This window comes from Triticum dicoccoides, chromosome 2B (assembly GCF_002162155.2).
Source record: "Triticum dicoccoides isolate Atlit2015 ecotype Zavitan chromosome 2B, WEW_v2.0, whole genome shotgun sequence".
NCBI lineage: Eukaryota > Viridiplantae > Streptophyta > Magnoliopsida > Poales > Poaceae > Triticum > Triticum dicoccoides.
Window position 1 is genome coordinate 389,045,213 of NC_041383.1, and position 16,493 is coordinate 389,061,705.

Below are 16,493 nucleotides of genomic sequence, written 5' to 3' on the forward strand. Positions count from 1 at the left end.
CGTCGCAGCCCCGCCACCCCGCGCCGTCCCGCCGCCCCGCCGGAGCCGTCAGAGCCCCGTCAGAGCCGACGGAGCCCCGCCGAAGCCGAGCTGGAGGTATTAACCGCCGCCGCCGCCGTGGTCCGTTTTATTTTAAACCCGATCTGCTTTTTCCTTAGAAACCCTAGATTCGTTTTTTTATAGATCGGTTTTATTTTTTTTTGGTTTATTTTATTTAGTGAGTGTTCGCCCGTTCCTTCGTTTTAACGAACGACTTCGCCGTTTAGCTTCAGTTAACGAACATTCATTCGTTAATTTGTTCATCAGTTTTTCTTTTTCTCGGATTTTCCGCGGTTATTTCTGATCGCGATTTCTGATCCGATTTTCGTTCTAGTATAACTTTTCGCTCGTTTATCGGAATCAGGCGATTCAAGCGCCTAGAGTTTCGTCTCGAAACTCTCTTTCTGTTTAACCAACTCAAACAAGTTTTTGCTACTCTAAAATTTGACTTAGATCCAGATTAGTAAACGAAGCTTGTTTCTTTCGCCGTTTGACTTTCGTTGCTTCGTTCGAATTGATTCTTTTTGCAAACCGGAGTTCTTAAGTTGAACTTTCTGGTTAGATCTCTTATTTGAGTTTTACCCGTGCATTAGATGAGTACTTATTGTATGCTTGTTTTTTGCGATAGAGTACCTGGAGTGTGCGGCTTGCTACTTTGAATCTCTAGGTTTCGTGGATCATCAGCAAGGCAAGTAACACTTTGATCATATCCCTTTCATACCCAGTTTTATTGCATTAGATCAATCCTCAAACAATTGCATGATTAGGATCTAATTAATATGTGGGTTTTGGGAAGTAGATTGAGGTAGTACCTATTACCTGTTATATTATCAAACCCCTGGGAGTTAATCTACGTTTGCTTATTTATTCCATGCTATGCTAGTAGACGTGGATTGGGTGAGTGTATCCATGACAGATGTGAGATTGTTAATTAATGGTTTATTTAAGGTGGCAACTTAAACACACATATGGGTGGATTGAGGCACCTGGGTATTCCAGCGATTGCCTATTTTCTTTATGGACCACCACCCATGCTCAAAGGGATCATGAGATTATTCATGCTAGAAACTTTCGTGTGCAGCCACAAGCTACTATGGGCTCTAGCATAGTTGATTAAGTCGTGCGAACTCTTACAGTGGTAGACTAGCAGATGTAGGGGATGTAGGTTGGTACTGTCTACCCGATCGTACGGTGCTAGCGCTTCTGAAAGACTATGTCTCGGTCATCCATTTTCTCAAACATCATGTAGTGCCAGAATCCCAAACGGAGGAGATCAAGTCTTGTGGGGAAAAGTGCGCAAACCTCTGCAGAGTGTATAAACTAATCATGGTTAGCCGTGTCCCCAGTTATGGACATCTTGAGTATCTAGTACATGGATTATCATGCGAATCTCATCATGTGACTTTAATTAATATTGTTGGGTTTTAATGATGATGCTTAATTGGGATTGAGAATGTTGTCAACCATTCTCAATGTTTAACAACCACCATGATAGTTAAATAAAATTTATTCCATTGCAGTAGGGAAAAATTGGCTTTATGCAAAACTGTAACCATAGAGCTTCCCACCAGCCATATATGCATGTAGTATAGCATATTTTTGTCCATTACTCTCTATGTGTTACATTGACAGCATATTGCATGTGCTGACCTGTTTTCGGCCTGCAACATTCATGTTGCAGACTTTTTATACGACGAGTAAGATGCCTTAGGATCATGGTTCTATACTCAGTGATGCCGTTGGAGTTGATGGACTCACTTATCTTCCAAGCCTTCCGTTGTTATCGTTATTAGATGGCCTTAAGCCATATTTATTGTAATGAGTTCTCTTTTGAGACATTCGATGTAATAAGTGTGTGATTGCTACTCTGTTATAAATCCTTCAAGTACTGTACGTGTCAGCATTACTGATCCAGGGATGACACTAAAGCACAGAGATCAGACTGTTTGAGGTCTGGTCGCTACATAACCTCTTCTCACTGGCAAATTTGAAATCATAATTGAGCTGTTTAATAGCCCAATATGCCTGATGTTCTAGTTCGAGAGGTAAGTACATGCTTTTCCATAAACCATTTTATACGGAGACATGCCCATAGGATTTTTATATGCAGTTCTATAGGCCCATATGCATCATCAAGTTTCAAGGACCAATTCTTACAAGATCTATTAACAGTCTTTTGCAAAATTAATTTAAGCTCTCTATTACTCAATCCTACTTGAACGCTAGACTGTGGATGGTATGGAGATGCAATTCTATGATTAACTTCATACTTAGCAAGCATTTTACAAAAAGCACAATGAATAAAATGTGAACCACCATCAGTCATTAAGTATCTAGGGACTCCAAACCTCGGAAAAATAACTTCTTTAAGCATCTTAATAGAAGTGTTATGATCAGCACTACTAGTTGGAATAACTTCTACCCACTTAGTAACATAATCAATAACAACTGAAATATGTGTATACCCATTAGAGGAAGGAAACAGTCCCATATAATTAAAGCCCCAAACATCAAATGGTTCAATAACAAGTGAATAGTTCATAGGCATTTCTTGACGTCTACTAATATTACCAACTTGTTGATATTCATCACAAGACAAGACAAACTTACTGGCATCTTTGAAGAGAGAAGGCCAATAAAAAATCGGATTGCAATACCTTATGTGTAGTTCTATCTCTAGCGTGGTGTTCTCCATATGCCTCGGAGTGACACTTGTGTAGGATATGTTCCTGTTCATGCTCAGGTACACAACGTCTAATAACACCATCTACTCCTTCTTTATAAAGGTGTGGATCATCCCAAAAGTAATGTCTTAAATCATAGAAAAACTTTTTCTTTTGCTGGTATGAGAAACTAGGTGGTATAAATTTAGCAACAAATTAGCATAATCAACATACCATGGAGCAGTACAAGAAGCATTTATGATAGCCAATTGTTCATCAAAAAAGCTATCATCAATAGGTAGTGGGTCATCAAGAATATTTTCTAACCTAGACAAGTTGCCTGCAACGGGGTTGTCAGCTCCCTTTCTATCAATAATATGCAAATCAATTCTTGTAGCAAGAGAACCCATCTAATAAGTCTAGGTTTAACATCTTTCTTTTCCATAAGGTATTTAATAGCATGATCACTGTGAACAGTTACTTTGGAATCAACAATATAAGGTCTGAACTTATCACAAGCAAATACAACTGCTAAAAATTCATTTTCAGTGGTAGCATAATTTATTTGGGCATTGCCTAGAGTTTTACTATCATATTGTCCTAGAACAGCACCTACATCATAATCACTAGCATCACACATAATTTCAAAGGGTAAATTCCAATCAGGTGGCTGAACAATAGGTGCGGAAATCAAGGCTTTCTTAAGTATTTCAAATTCTTCTACACAATCATCATCAAAGACAAAAGGAACATCTTTTTGTAAGAGATTAGTCAGAGGCCTAGAAATTTTAGAGAAGTCTTTAATGAACCTTCTATAAAAACCGGCATGACCAAGGAAACTTCTTATACCTTTGATATCCGTAGGACACGACATCTTTTCAATATCATCAACTTTAGCTTTATCAACTTCAATACCTCTTTCAGAAATCTTATGCCCCAAGACAATACCTTCATTAACCATAAAGTGGCACTTCTCCCAATTCAAGTCAAGATTAGTTTCTTCACATCTCTGCAAAACTTGATCAAGGTTGCTTAAGAAATCATTAAAGAAGTTCCATACATGGAGAAATCATCCATGAAAACATCAACAATATTTTCACAGAAGTCAGAGAATATGGCAGTCATACATCTTTGAAAGGTAGCAGGTGCATTACATAAACCAAAGGGCTTACGTCTATAAGCAAAGGTAACAAAAGGGCAAGTAAAAGTGGTCTTATCATGATCCTCTTTTGACACAGGTATTTGAGATAAAGTAGAATAACCGTCTAGAAAGCAAAAATGTGTATGTTTGGACAATCTTTCCAGCATTTGATCAATAAAAGGTAAGGGGTAATATCTTTTCTAGTAGCTTTATTTAATTTCCGGAAATCAATCACCATTCTATAACCTATAACAATTCTTTGTGGGATCAATTCATCTTTATCATTAGGAATAATACTAATACCTCCCTTCTTAGGGACACAATGGACATGACTTACCCACTGACTATCAACAACAGGATAAATTATACCTGCCTCCAGAAGCTTTAATATTTCATTTCTTACCACTTCCTTCATCTTAGGATTTAACCATCATTGGTGATCAACAAGTGGTTTAGCATCTTTCTCCAGCTTTATTTTGTGTTGGAATAGAGTGGGACTAATGCCCTTAAGATCATCAAGAGTATACCCAATAGCAGCACGGTGCTTCTTCAGAGTTTTCAATAATTTCTCTTCTTCCTGCTCTTAAAGGTTAGCACTAATAATTACAGGATATATCTTCTTTTCATCAATATAAGCATATTTAAGAGTATCAGGTAAATGTTTAAGCTCAAACACGGGATCACCCTTGGGTGGAGGAGGATCCCTAGAATTTCAACAGGCAAGTTGTGTTTCAATATAGGTCCCTGTTTAAAGAATACTTCATCTATTTCCCTTCTTTCATTCATAAACATATCATTTTCATGATCTAGCAAATATTGTTCTAAAGGATCATTAGGAGGCATGGCAATAGAAGCAAGACCGATTATTTCATCTTTACTAGGCAATTCTTTATCATGGGGTTTTCTACGGAATTTAGCAAAATTAAAATCATGAGGCATTTCCCCCAAACCAACAGTAACAATATCCTTTTCGCGGTCTATCTTAGCATTAACAGTATTCAAGAAGGGTCTACCAAATATAATGGGAGAAAAGTCATCTTGTGGGGAACCAAGAACAAGAAAATCAATAGGATATTTAATTTTCTCACACAAGACTTCAAAATCTCTAACAATCCCAACTGGTGAAATAGTATCTCTATTAGCAAGCTTAATAGTAACATCAATATCTTCTATCTCATCAGGTGCAATATCATCCATAATTTATTTGCATAAGGAATGAGGTATTGCACTCGCACTAGCACCCTTATCACATAAGCCATGATAACAATGATCTCCTATTTTAACAGAAACATCAGGCATGCCAACAACAAGTCTTTGTTTATGTTTAGTACCGGGTCTAGCAATTCTAGCGGCTTTATCACAGAAGTAAATAACATGCCCATCAATATTATCGACCAAGAGATCTTTAACCATAGCAATACTAGGTTCAACTTTAATTTGCTCAGGGGGTGTAGGTGTTCTAGCATTACTCTTACGAACCACAGTTGAAGCTTTAGCATGATCCTTTATTCTAACAGGGAAAGGTGGTTTCTCAATATAAGCGGTAGGAATAATAGGATCAATATTATAAGTAACAGTCTTTTATTCAACCTTAATAGGTTCTACTACCTTTACTTCAATGGGAGGATGATATTTAAACCACTTCTCCTTAGGGAGATCAACATAAGTAGCAAATGATTCACAAAAAGAAGCTACTATCTCAGAGTCAAGTCCATATTTAGTGCTAAATTCACGAAAAGCATCGGTATCCATAAAAGATTTAGCACAATCAAACTTAGGTGTTATACCTGACTCCTTACCTTCGTCAAGTTCCCAATCTTCAGAGTTGCATTTAATTATTTCCAATAAATCCCATTTGAACTCAATAGTCTTCATCATAAAAGAACCAGTACAAGAAGTATCGAGCATGGAGCGATTATTGAGAGAAAGCCAAGCATAATTTTTTTGAATAATAATTTCTCTTGAGAGCTCATGATTGGGGCATGAATATAACATTGACTTCAGCCTCCCCCAATCTTGAGCGATACTTTCTCCTTCATGAGGCCAAAAATTATATATATATTTACGATCACGATGAACCAGATGCATAGGATAAAACTTCTGATGAAATTCCAATTTCAATCGATTGTAGTTCCATGATCCAATATCATTACATAGCCTAAACCATGTCAATGCCTTTCCCTTCAAAGATAAAGGGAAGAGTTTCTTCTTGATAACATACTCGGGCATACCTTCAAGCTTAAATAATCCAAAAACTTCATCCACGTAGATTAGGTGCATATCGGGATGTAATGTTCCATCTCCTGTAAAAGGATTAGCTAGCAGTTTCTCTATCATACCCAAATGAATCTCAAAGTAAACATTTTCAGTAGGTTCGGTAGGTTGAGGAGCAACACTTTGCTCTACTGGTAGGGGTGAAGATACCCCGAACAAGCCCCTCAAAGGATTAGTTTCGATAGTAAGAAATGATAGTAAATTTCAGCACACTATATAAATGTTTTCTTACCAAGTTCCACTTACCAAAGGCGCTTCACTCCACGGCAACGGCGCCAGAAGAGAGTCTTGGTGACCCACAAGTATAGGGGATCTATCGTAGTCCTTTCGATAAGTAAGAGTGTCGAACCCAACGAGGAGCAGAAGGAAATGACAAGCGGTTTTCAGTAAGGTATTCTCTGCAAGCACTAAAATTATCGGTAACAAATAGTTTTGTGATAAGCTAATTCGTAATGGGTAACAAGCGTCCAAATTAACTAAGGTGCAGCAAGGTGGCCCAATCCTTATTGTAGCCAAAGACAAGCCTGGACAAACTCTTATATAAAGGAAAGCGCTCCCGAGGACACATGTGAATTATCGTCAATCTAGTTTTCATCATGCTCATATGATTCGCGTTCGTTACTTTGATAATTTGATATGTGGGTGGACCGGTGCTTGGGTACTGCCCTTCCTTGGACAAGCATCCACTTATGATTAACCCCTCTCGCAAGCATTCGCAACTATGAAAGAAGAATTAAGGTTAACCTAACCATAGCATGAAACATATGGATCCAAATCAGCAACTTACGAAGCAACGCATAAACTAGGGTTTAAGCTTCTTTCACTCCAGCAACCCATCATATACCTACTACTTCCCAATTCCTTCCTCTAGTCCCAAACAATGGTGAAGTGTCATGTAGTCGACGTTCACATAACACCACTAGAGGAAAGACAACATACATCTCATCAAAATATCGAACGAATACCAAATTCACATGACTACTTATAACAAGACTTCTCCCATGTCCTCAGGAACAAACGTAACTACTCACAAATCATATTCATGTTCATAATCAGAGGGGTATTAATATGCATAATGGATCTGAACATATGATCTTCCACCGAATAAACCAACTAGCATCAACTACAAGGAGTGATCAACACTACTAGCAACCCACAGGTATCAATCTGAGGTTTTCAGACAAAGATCGGATACAAGAGATGAACTAGGGTTTGAGAGTTGATGGTGCTGGCAAAGATGTTGATGGAGATTGACCCCCTCTTGATTAAAGGTTCGATGGTGATGATGATGGCGATGATTTCCCCCTCCCGGAGGGATGTTTCCCCGGCAGAACAGCTCCGCCGGAGCCCTAGATTGGTCCGCCAAGGTTTCGCCTCGAGATGGCGGCGCTTTGTCCCGAAAGCTTCCTTATGATTTTTTCCAGGGAAAAAGACACCTTATACCAGAAGATGGGCATCGGGGGGCTTCCAGGTGGCCCACGAGGCAGGGGGCGCGCCCAGGGGGGTAGGCCGCGCCCCCACCCTCGTGGACTATGGGTGGCCCCCCTCTGGTGCTCTCTTCGCCCAATATTTTTAATATATTCCAAAACTGACTTTCGTGGAGTTTCAAGACTTTTGGAGTTGTGCAGAATAGGTCTCTAATATTTGCTCCTTTCCCAACCCAGAATCCAGCTGCCGACATTCTCCCTCTTCATGTAAACCTTGTGAAATAAGAGAGAAAAGGCATAAGTATTGTGACATAATGTGTAGTTACAACCCATAATGCAATAAATATCGATATAAAAGCATGATGCAAAATGGACGTATCAAGGTCCAACACGAGTCTACAAGAATAAGTTGTATAGTAGACATCATATATCATTTTCATGTTGCAGCAAATATTGTTCTAACGGTTCAGTAGGAGGTACGACAATAGAAGCAAGACCAATAGTTTCATCTTTACTAGACATTTATTTATCATCAGGTTGTCTACGAAATTTAGAGAAATTTAATTCATCAGATACATCCCCAAAATTAACACTGACCATTTCCCTAGTGCAATCAATCTTAGCATTTACTATATTCAGAAAAGGTCTACCAAATATAATACGAGAAATATCATCTTGTGGAGATCCAAGAACTAGAAAATTTGTAGGGTATTTGATCTTATCACTCAAGACTTCAACATCTCTAACTATCCCAAGCGGTGAAATAGTATCTCTGTTTGCAAGCTTAATAGTAACATCAATGTATTCTATCTCAACAAGTGCAAAATAATTCATGATTTCTTGACATAAAGTAAAAGGAATAGAACTTACACTCGCACCCATATGACATAGAAGAATGATAACAATGATCTCCTATTTCAATGGAAACAACAGGCATGCGGATAACACGTTTGTTTTTATCTATAGGATCGGGTTCAACAATCCTAGTTGCTTCCTCACAGAAATAAATGACATGTCCATCAATATTATGAACCAAAAGATCTTTAACCATTGCAATATTAGGTTCTACACTTATTAGTTCCGAGGGTCTAGGTGTTTTAATATTACTTTTATTAACCATAGTTGAAGCCTTAGCATGTTCCTTAATCCTAACAACAAAAGGTGGTTTCTAAATATAAGAAGTAGGCACAACTAGATCAACATTATAGATAATTGTTTCATCTTTAACTATAATGGGTTCTTCACAATTGTCTTCAATAGGTGTATGAAATTTAAAGCACTTCTCCTTAGGGAGATCAACATGAGTAGCTAATGATTCACAAAAGGAAGCTACTTTCTTAGAGTAAAGTCCATATTTAGTACTAAACTTACAAAAAGCATGAGTTTCCATAAAAGATTTAACACAGTCAAACTCAAGTTTTATATATGACGCTTTACCTTTGTTGACTTCCCAATCTTCAGGGTTGCGTTTAATTCTTTCTAGAATACGCCATTTGAATTCAATAGTTTTATTCATAAAGGAACCAGTAGAAGAAGAATCGAGCATGGATTGATCATTATGAGAAAGCCAAGCATAGATGTTTTGAATAATAATTTCTATTGAGAGCTCATGATTGGGGCATGTGTGCATCATATATTTAAGCATCCCCAAGCTTGAGCGATACTTTCTCCTTCACAAGGCCATAAGTTATATATATAATTCCGATCACGATGAACCAAATGCATAGGATAAAACTTCTAATGAAATAAAATCTTCAATCGGTTCTAATCCCATGTTTTAGTGTAATCCAATAGTCTATACGATGTCAATGCCTTCCCCTCTAAATATCAAGGGAATACCTTCTTCTTATATCCATCCTCAGATAAACTTGCAAGCTTAAACAATCCAAAAAGTTCATCCACATAGAGTAAGTGCATATCAGGCTGTACCGTTCCATCTCCTGGATAAGTATTAGTTAGTAGTTTCTCTAACATGCCCGAAGGGATCCCATAAATATTTCTAGAAGGTTCAGTAGGTTGAGGGGAAACTCTTATTGCTTCCGGTGGAGGTGAAGATACCCCGAATAAATCCCTTAAAGGATTATTTTCCATAGTGACAGGTGGCAGTAAATTTCAGCATGTAATATAAATGTTCCTTACCAAATTCCACCTACTAATGGCTCTTCACTCTCCGGCAATGGCGCGAGAAAAGAGTCTTGATGACCCACAAGTATAGGGGATCAATCATAGTCCTTTCTATAAGTTAGATTGTCGAACCCCATGAGGAGCAGAAGGAAATGATAAGCGGTTTTCAACAAGGTATTATCTGCAAGTACTAAAAGTAGCGGTGATAGATAGTTCTGTAGCAAAATAATTTGTAACAAGTAATAAGTAGCAATTCTAACAAAGGCACAGCAAGCTGTCCCGATCCTTTTTATAGCAAAGTACAAGCCACAAAGTTCTCTTATAACAAGCAAAGTGCTCTCGAGGACACATGGGAATTGTTGTCTAGTCATGTTCATCATGTTTAGTTGATTCACGTTCGCTACTTTGATAATTTGATATGTGGGTGGACTGGTGCTTGGGTGTTGTTCTTACTTGAACAAGCAACCCACTTACTATTACCACCTCTGGCAAGCATCCACAACTACGAAAGATGAATTAAGATAAATCTAACAATAGCATGAAACATATGGATCCAAATTAGCCCTTAAGGAATAACACATAAAGTAGGATTTAAGATTTTGTCACTCTAGCAACGCATCATCTACTTATAACTCCACAATGCCTTCCCTTAGGCCCAGGTATGGTGAAGTGTCATGTATTCGACGTTCCCATGACAACACTAAAGGAAGCAACGACATACATATCATCAAATATCGATCGAATACCAACATCACATGATACTTATAACAAGTCTTCTCCCATGTCCTCAAGAACAAAAGTAACTACTCACAAATCATATTCATGTTCAAGATCAGAGGGGTATTGAATATGCTTGAGGATCTGAACATTTAATATTCCACCAAATAAACAAACTAGCATCAACTATAAGGAGTAATCAACACTACTAGCAACCCATATGTACCAATATGAGGTTGTGAGACAAAATCGGATACAAGATATGAACTAGGGTTTGAGATGCGATTGTGCTGGTGAAGATGTTGATGAATATTGGTCCTCCCACAATGAGAGGATCATTGGTGATGTTGATGGTTTGATTTTCCCCTCCTGGAGGGAAGTGTCCGCGGTGGAATCACTCCGTCGGAGAGCGGCAGTGCTTCTGCCTAGGTTCTACCTCGAGACGACGGTGCTTTGTCCCGAATGTCTTCTTCTGATTTTGTTTAGGGAAAATGGCATCATATAGTAGAAGATGGGCACTAGAGGCCTGCTAGGGGCCGCACAAGCTCATAGGGCACACCGAGGGGGTGGGGCGTGCCCCCTAAGCTTGTCGCTCCCTGGTGGCCCCCCTGATGGCATTTCTTCCACCAATACTTTTTATATATTCCAAAAGAATATCTATCTCTGTTGTAGCCTTTTCCGGTCCAGGATTCCAGCTGTCGGCATCTCCCTCGTCATGTGAAACTTGTAAAATAAGAGAGAAAAGGCATAGAACAGTATCATCAACTGAAATGATGACCTAAAAATAATAAATAATAGTAGGAAAACATGATACAAAATAGACATACTGATAACCCACAAGTATAGGGGATCGCAACAATTTTCGAGGGTAGAGTATTCAACCCAAATTTATTGATTCGACACAAGGGGAGCCAAAGAATATTCTCAAGTATTAGCAGTTTAGTTGTCAATTCAACCACACCTGGATAACTTAGTATCTGCAGCAATTTTTTACTAGCAAAGTAGTATGGAAGTAACGGTAACAGTAGCAAAAGTAACAGTAACAGTTTTGTAGTAATTGTAACAGTAGCTATAGTAAAGTAAATAAGCAAAGAACAATATGTGAAAAACTCGTAGGCATTGGATCGGTGATGGATAATTATGTCGGATGCGGTTCATCATGTAACAGTAATAACTTAGGGTGACATAGAACTAGCTCCAGTTCATCAATGTAATGTAGGCATGTATTATGAATATAGTCATATGTGCTTATGGAAAAGAACTTGCATGACATCTTCTATCCTACCCTCCCGTGGCAGCGGGGTCCTAATGGAAACTAAGGGATATTAAGGCCTCCTTTTAATAGAGTACCAGACCAAAGCATTAACACATAATGAATACATGAACTCCTCAAACTATGGTCATCACCGAGAAGTATCCCGATTATTGTCACTTCTGGGTTGTCGGATCATAACAGATAATAGGTGACTATAGACTTGCAAGATAGGATCAAGAACTCACATATATTCATGAAAACATAATAGGTTCAGATCTGAAATCATGGCACTCGGGCCCTAGTGACAAGCATTAAGCATAGCAAAGTCATAGCAACATCAGTCTCATAACATAGTGGATACTGGGGATCAAACCCTAACAAAACTAACTCGATTACATGGTAAATCTCATCCAACCCATCACCATCCAGCAAGCCTACGATGAAATTACTCAAGCACGACGGTGAGCATCATGAAATTGGTGATGGAGGATGGTTGATGATGACGACGGCGACGAATCCCCCTCTCTGGAGCTCCGAACGGACTCCAGATCAGCCCTCCCGTGAGATTTTTAGGGCTTGGAGGCGGCTCTGTATCGTAAAACGCGATGAATCTTTCTCTCTGATTTTTTTCTCCGTGAACGCAAATATATGGAGTTGGAGTTGAGGTCAGTGGAGGTCCAGGGGGCCCACAAGGCAGGAGGGCACGTCCTAGGGGAGCGCGCCCCCCACCCTCGTGGACAGGGTGTGGGCCCCCTGGTGCTGATTCTTTCCCCGGTATTTTTTATTAATTCCAAAAAGTGCTCCGTGGATTTTCAGGTCATTCTGAGAACTTTTATTTCTGCATAAAAATAACACCATGGCAGTTCTGCTGAAGACAGCGTCAGTCCGGGTTAGTTGCATTCAAATCATGCAAGTTAGAGTCCAAAACAAGGGCAATTTTTTTGGAAAAGTAGATACGACGGACACGTATCAACTCCCCAAGCTTAAACCTTTGCTTGTCTTCAAGCAATTCAGTTGACAAACTGAAAGTGATAAAGAAAAACTTTTACAAACTCTGTTTGCTCTTGTTGTTGCAAAAATGTAAATCTAGCATTCAAGTTTTTAGCAAAGATTATGAACTAACCATATTCACAATAACTCTTAGGTCTCATGTTACTCATATCAATGGCATAATCAACTTAGCGAGCAATAATAATAAAACTCAGATGACAAAACTTTCTCAAAACAATCATAATATGATATAACAAGATGGTATCTCACTAGCCCTTTCTGAGACCGCAAAACATAAATGCAGAGCACCTCTGAAGATCAAGGATTGACTAGACATTGTAATTCATGGTAAAAGAGATCCACTCATAGTCATACCTAATATAAATTAATAGTAATGCATGCAAATGACAGCGGTGCTTTCCAGCGGGTGCTTTTTAATAAGAGGGTGATGACTCGACATAAAATTAAATAGATAGGCCCTTCATAAAGGGAAGCAGGGATTTGTAGAGGTGCCATAGCTCGATTTTGAAATAGAGGTAAATAACATTTTGAGTGGTATACTTTCACTGTCAACATAGCAACTAAGAGATCTCGATATCTTCCATGCTACACACATTATAGGCGGTTCCCAAACAGAATGGTAAAGTTTATACTCCCCCACCACCAACAAGCATCAATACATGGCTTGCCCGAAACAACGGGTGCCTCCAACTAATAACAACCTGGGGGAGTTTTGTTTGCAATTATTTTAATTTGATTTGAGCATGGGACTGGGCATCCCGGTGACCAGCCATTTTCTCGTGAATGAGGAGAGGAGTCCACTCCTCTTGAGAATAATCCGCCTAACATGGAAGATACAAACAACCCTAGTTGATACATGAGCTGTTCGAGCATACAAAACAGAATTTTATTTGAAGGTTTAGAGTTTGGCACATACAAATTTACTTGGAACAGCAGGTAGATACCACATATAGGAAGGTATGGTGGACTCATATGGAATAACTGTGGGGTTTATCGATTTGGATGCACAAGCAGTATTCCCGCTTAGTACAGGTGAAGGCTAGAAAGAGACTGGGAAGCGACCAACTAGAGAACGACAACAGTCACGAACATGCATTAAAATTAATCAACACCGAGTGCAAGCATGAGTAGGATATAATCCACCATGAACATAAATATCGTGAAGGCTATGTTGATTTTGTTTCAACTACATGCGTGAACATGTGCCAAGTCAAGTCACTCGAATCATTCAAAGGAGGATACCACCCTATCATACCACATCACAACCATTTTAATAGCATGTTGGCACGCAAGGTAAACCATTATAAACTCCTAGGTAATTAAGCATGGCATAAGAAACTATAATCTCTAATTGTCATTGCAAACATGTTTATTCACAATAGGCTGAATCAGGAACGATGAACTAATCATATTTACAAAAACAAGAGAGGTCGAGTTCATACCAGCTTCTCTCATCTCAATCAGTCCATCATATATCGTCATTATTGCCTTTCACTTGCACGACCTAAAGGTGTGGATAATAATAATAATAATAATAATAATAATAGTGCACGTGCATTGGACTAAGCTGGAATCTGCAAGAATTCAATTCAAGGGAGAAGACAAGGTAATATGGGCTCTTGGTTAAATCAACAATAATGCATATGAGAGCCACTCAACATTTTCATTATGGTCTTCTCCTCTAGACCCCCAAAGGAAATAAAAGAAATAAAACTATTTACACGGGAAAGCTCCCAACAAGCAAAAGAAGAACGAGAAATCTTTTTGGATTTTCTTTTAATTACTACTACTAGCAAGCATGGAAAGTAAACTAGCTATTTTTTTGTTTTTCTTAAGGTTATTTAAACACACAAGAAGAAAGCAAGAAAAGAAAATAAACTAGCATGGATAGTACAATGAAAAAGTATGAGCACCGACAACTAGCATGAGTGTCTGAACGTGAATGTAATGTCGGTGAGAAATACGTACTCCCCCAAGCTTAGGCTTTTGGCCTAAGTTGGTGTATGCCCATGGATGGCCTGGAGGATATCCGAAGTTATAACTAGGGTTGTACTAAGATGCGGCAGCCATTGCATCATGAACTGCAGCTTGGTGGCGAGCTGCCTCCGTCCTCCTCTCGTACTCGTTCGCCTCCTCCCTGGTTATAACATATCTTATTTTTGCTTGATAGACAAAGAAAGCAGGAGCAGGGAGAGTAATATGGATAGCGCGACATCTGTCAAAGATTAGTCGTACTGGAGGATTTGTTCATTCCTCTCAAGAAAATGATGATTAACCATGGCATTGTAATCTAAATAAGCAGGAGGCAACTCCCTATCATTTTCATGTACAGGTATACCAAGATAATTTGCCACACGGGTCGCATAAATCCCTCCAAGCAAGTCTCCATCTAAACCATTATTATGCAACCTACGTGCAACAATTGCTCCCAAGTTATATTGTTTATCACCTAATACAACACTCTTGAGAACACAAAGATCCGGAACACACATGTGACAAGCTTCATCTTTACCGTTAATGCATCTACCTATGAAGAGAGCAAAATAATGTATAGCAGGGAAATGAATGCTCCCTATGGTAGCTTGTGCTATTTCTCTAGACTCTCGCACAGTGATACTAGCAAGAAAGTCTTTATATTCAGATTTACGAGGTTCATTAACACTACCCCACTGCGGGAGTTTACAAGCGGTAGTAAAATCTTCTAGGTCAATGGTATATGATTTATCATAAAGATCAAACAGGACATTTTGAGAATTGCGTGAAGATGTAAATTTAAACCTTCTCACAGAGGAATCAGTTAAATGGTAGTATTGAGGGCACTTATCTTGCATGAAGTCCTCAAGATTGGCATTATGCACATATGCATCAAATTCATCCTTGATGCCTGCTCTAACCATAAACTCCTCTGACGGCCATTCACAAGGCCGCACGTGAGCTTCCCTCGGTGGTTCATCATCCTGCTCACGTTTTGCGATCTTAGGTGCTTGCTTTCTTCAAGAACCACCTTGGTACATTTTCCTAGACATATTTCTTCCTCTGAATTTTTTTTGAAATTTTTTAGTAACTCAAAATAAAAGTGAACCAAACTCAACAATATTGATAGAAACTACTCCCACAAGTGCCTAGAGACTATATCATGCATTACAACTACTTCGGACCATATAAATTTGACGTGCAAGCTCAAGAACAGGGTCACCTAGGAAGCACAGATTGGCAATGAATAAAGCACTAGAACACAAACTAATTGGACCATTGGAGGAGTCACATACCAAAGAACAATCGCCCAAAGCAGTTTTGTGAATGGAGCTTTGAGCAATGAGATCGAAAATGGTAGCAAATGAGCTAGAACTCGTGCTTGAGCTGGATAATGATTTTTTTGGGAGGAAGAAGAAGAGCATGGGTACTAGAATAAGTGGAGGGGGGCCACCATGGGCCCACGAGGCGGGGAGCGCGCCTAGGGGGGTAGGGCGCGCCCCTGACCCTCACAGCCAGGTGCTAGCTCCCCTTAATGTGTTCTCGGTGCCAGATATTCTCAAATATTCCAGAAAAAATCATACTAAATTTTCAGGGCATTTGGAGAACTTTTATTTTTGCGGTATTTTTTATTGGATGGATAATTCAAAAAACAGACGGAAAATACTATTTTTGCTTTATTTAATCTAAATAACAGAAAGCAAAAGGAGGGTACAGAAGGTTGTGCCTTCTAACTTCATCCATCTCATGCTCATCAAAAGGAATCCACTAACAAGGTTGATCAAGTCTTGTTAACAAACTCATTCTGAATCGCATGAAACCGGAGAAATTTCGAATAACACTAGGTTACCTCAACGGGGATTTCACAT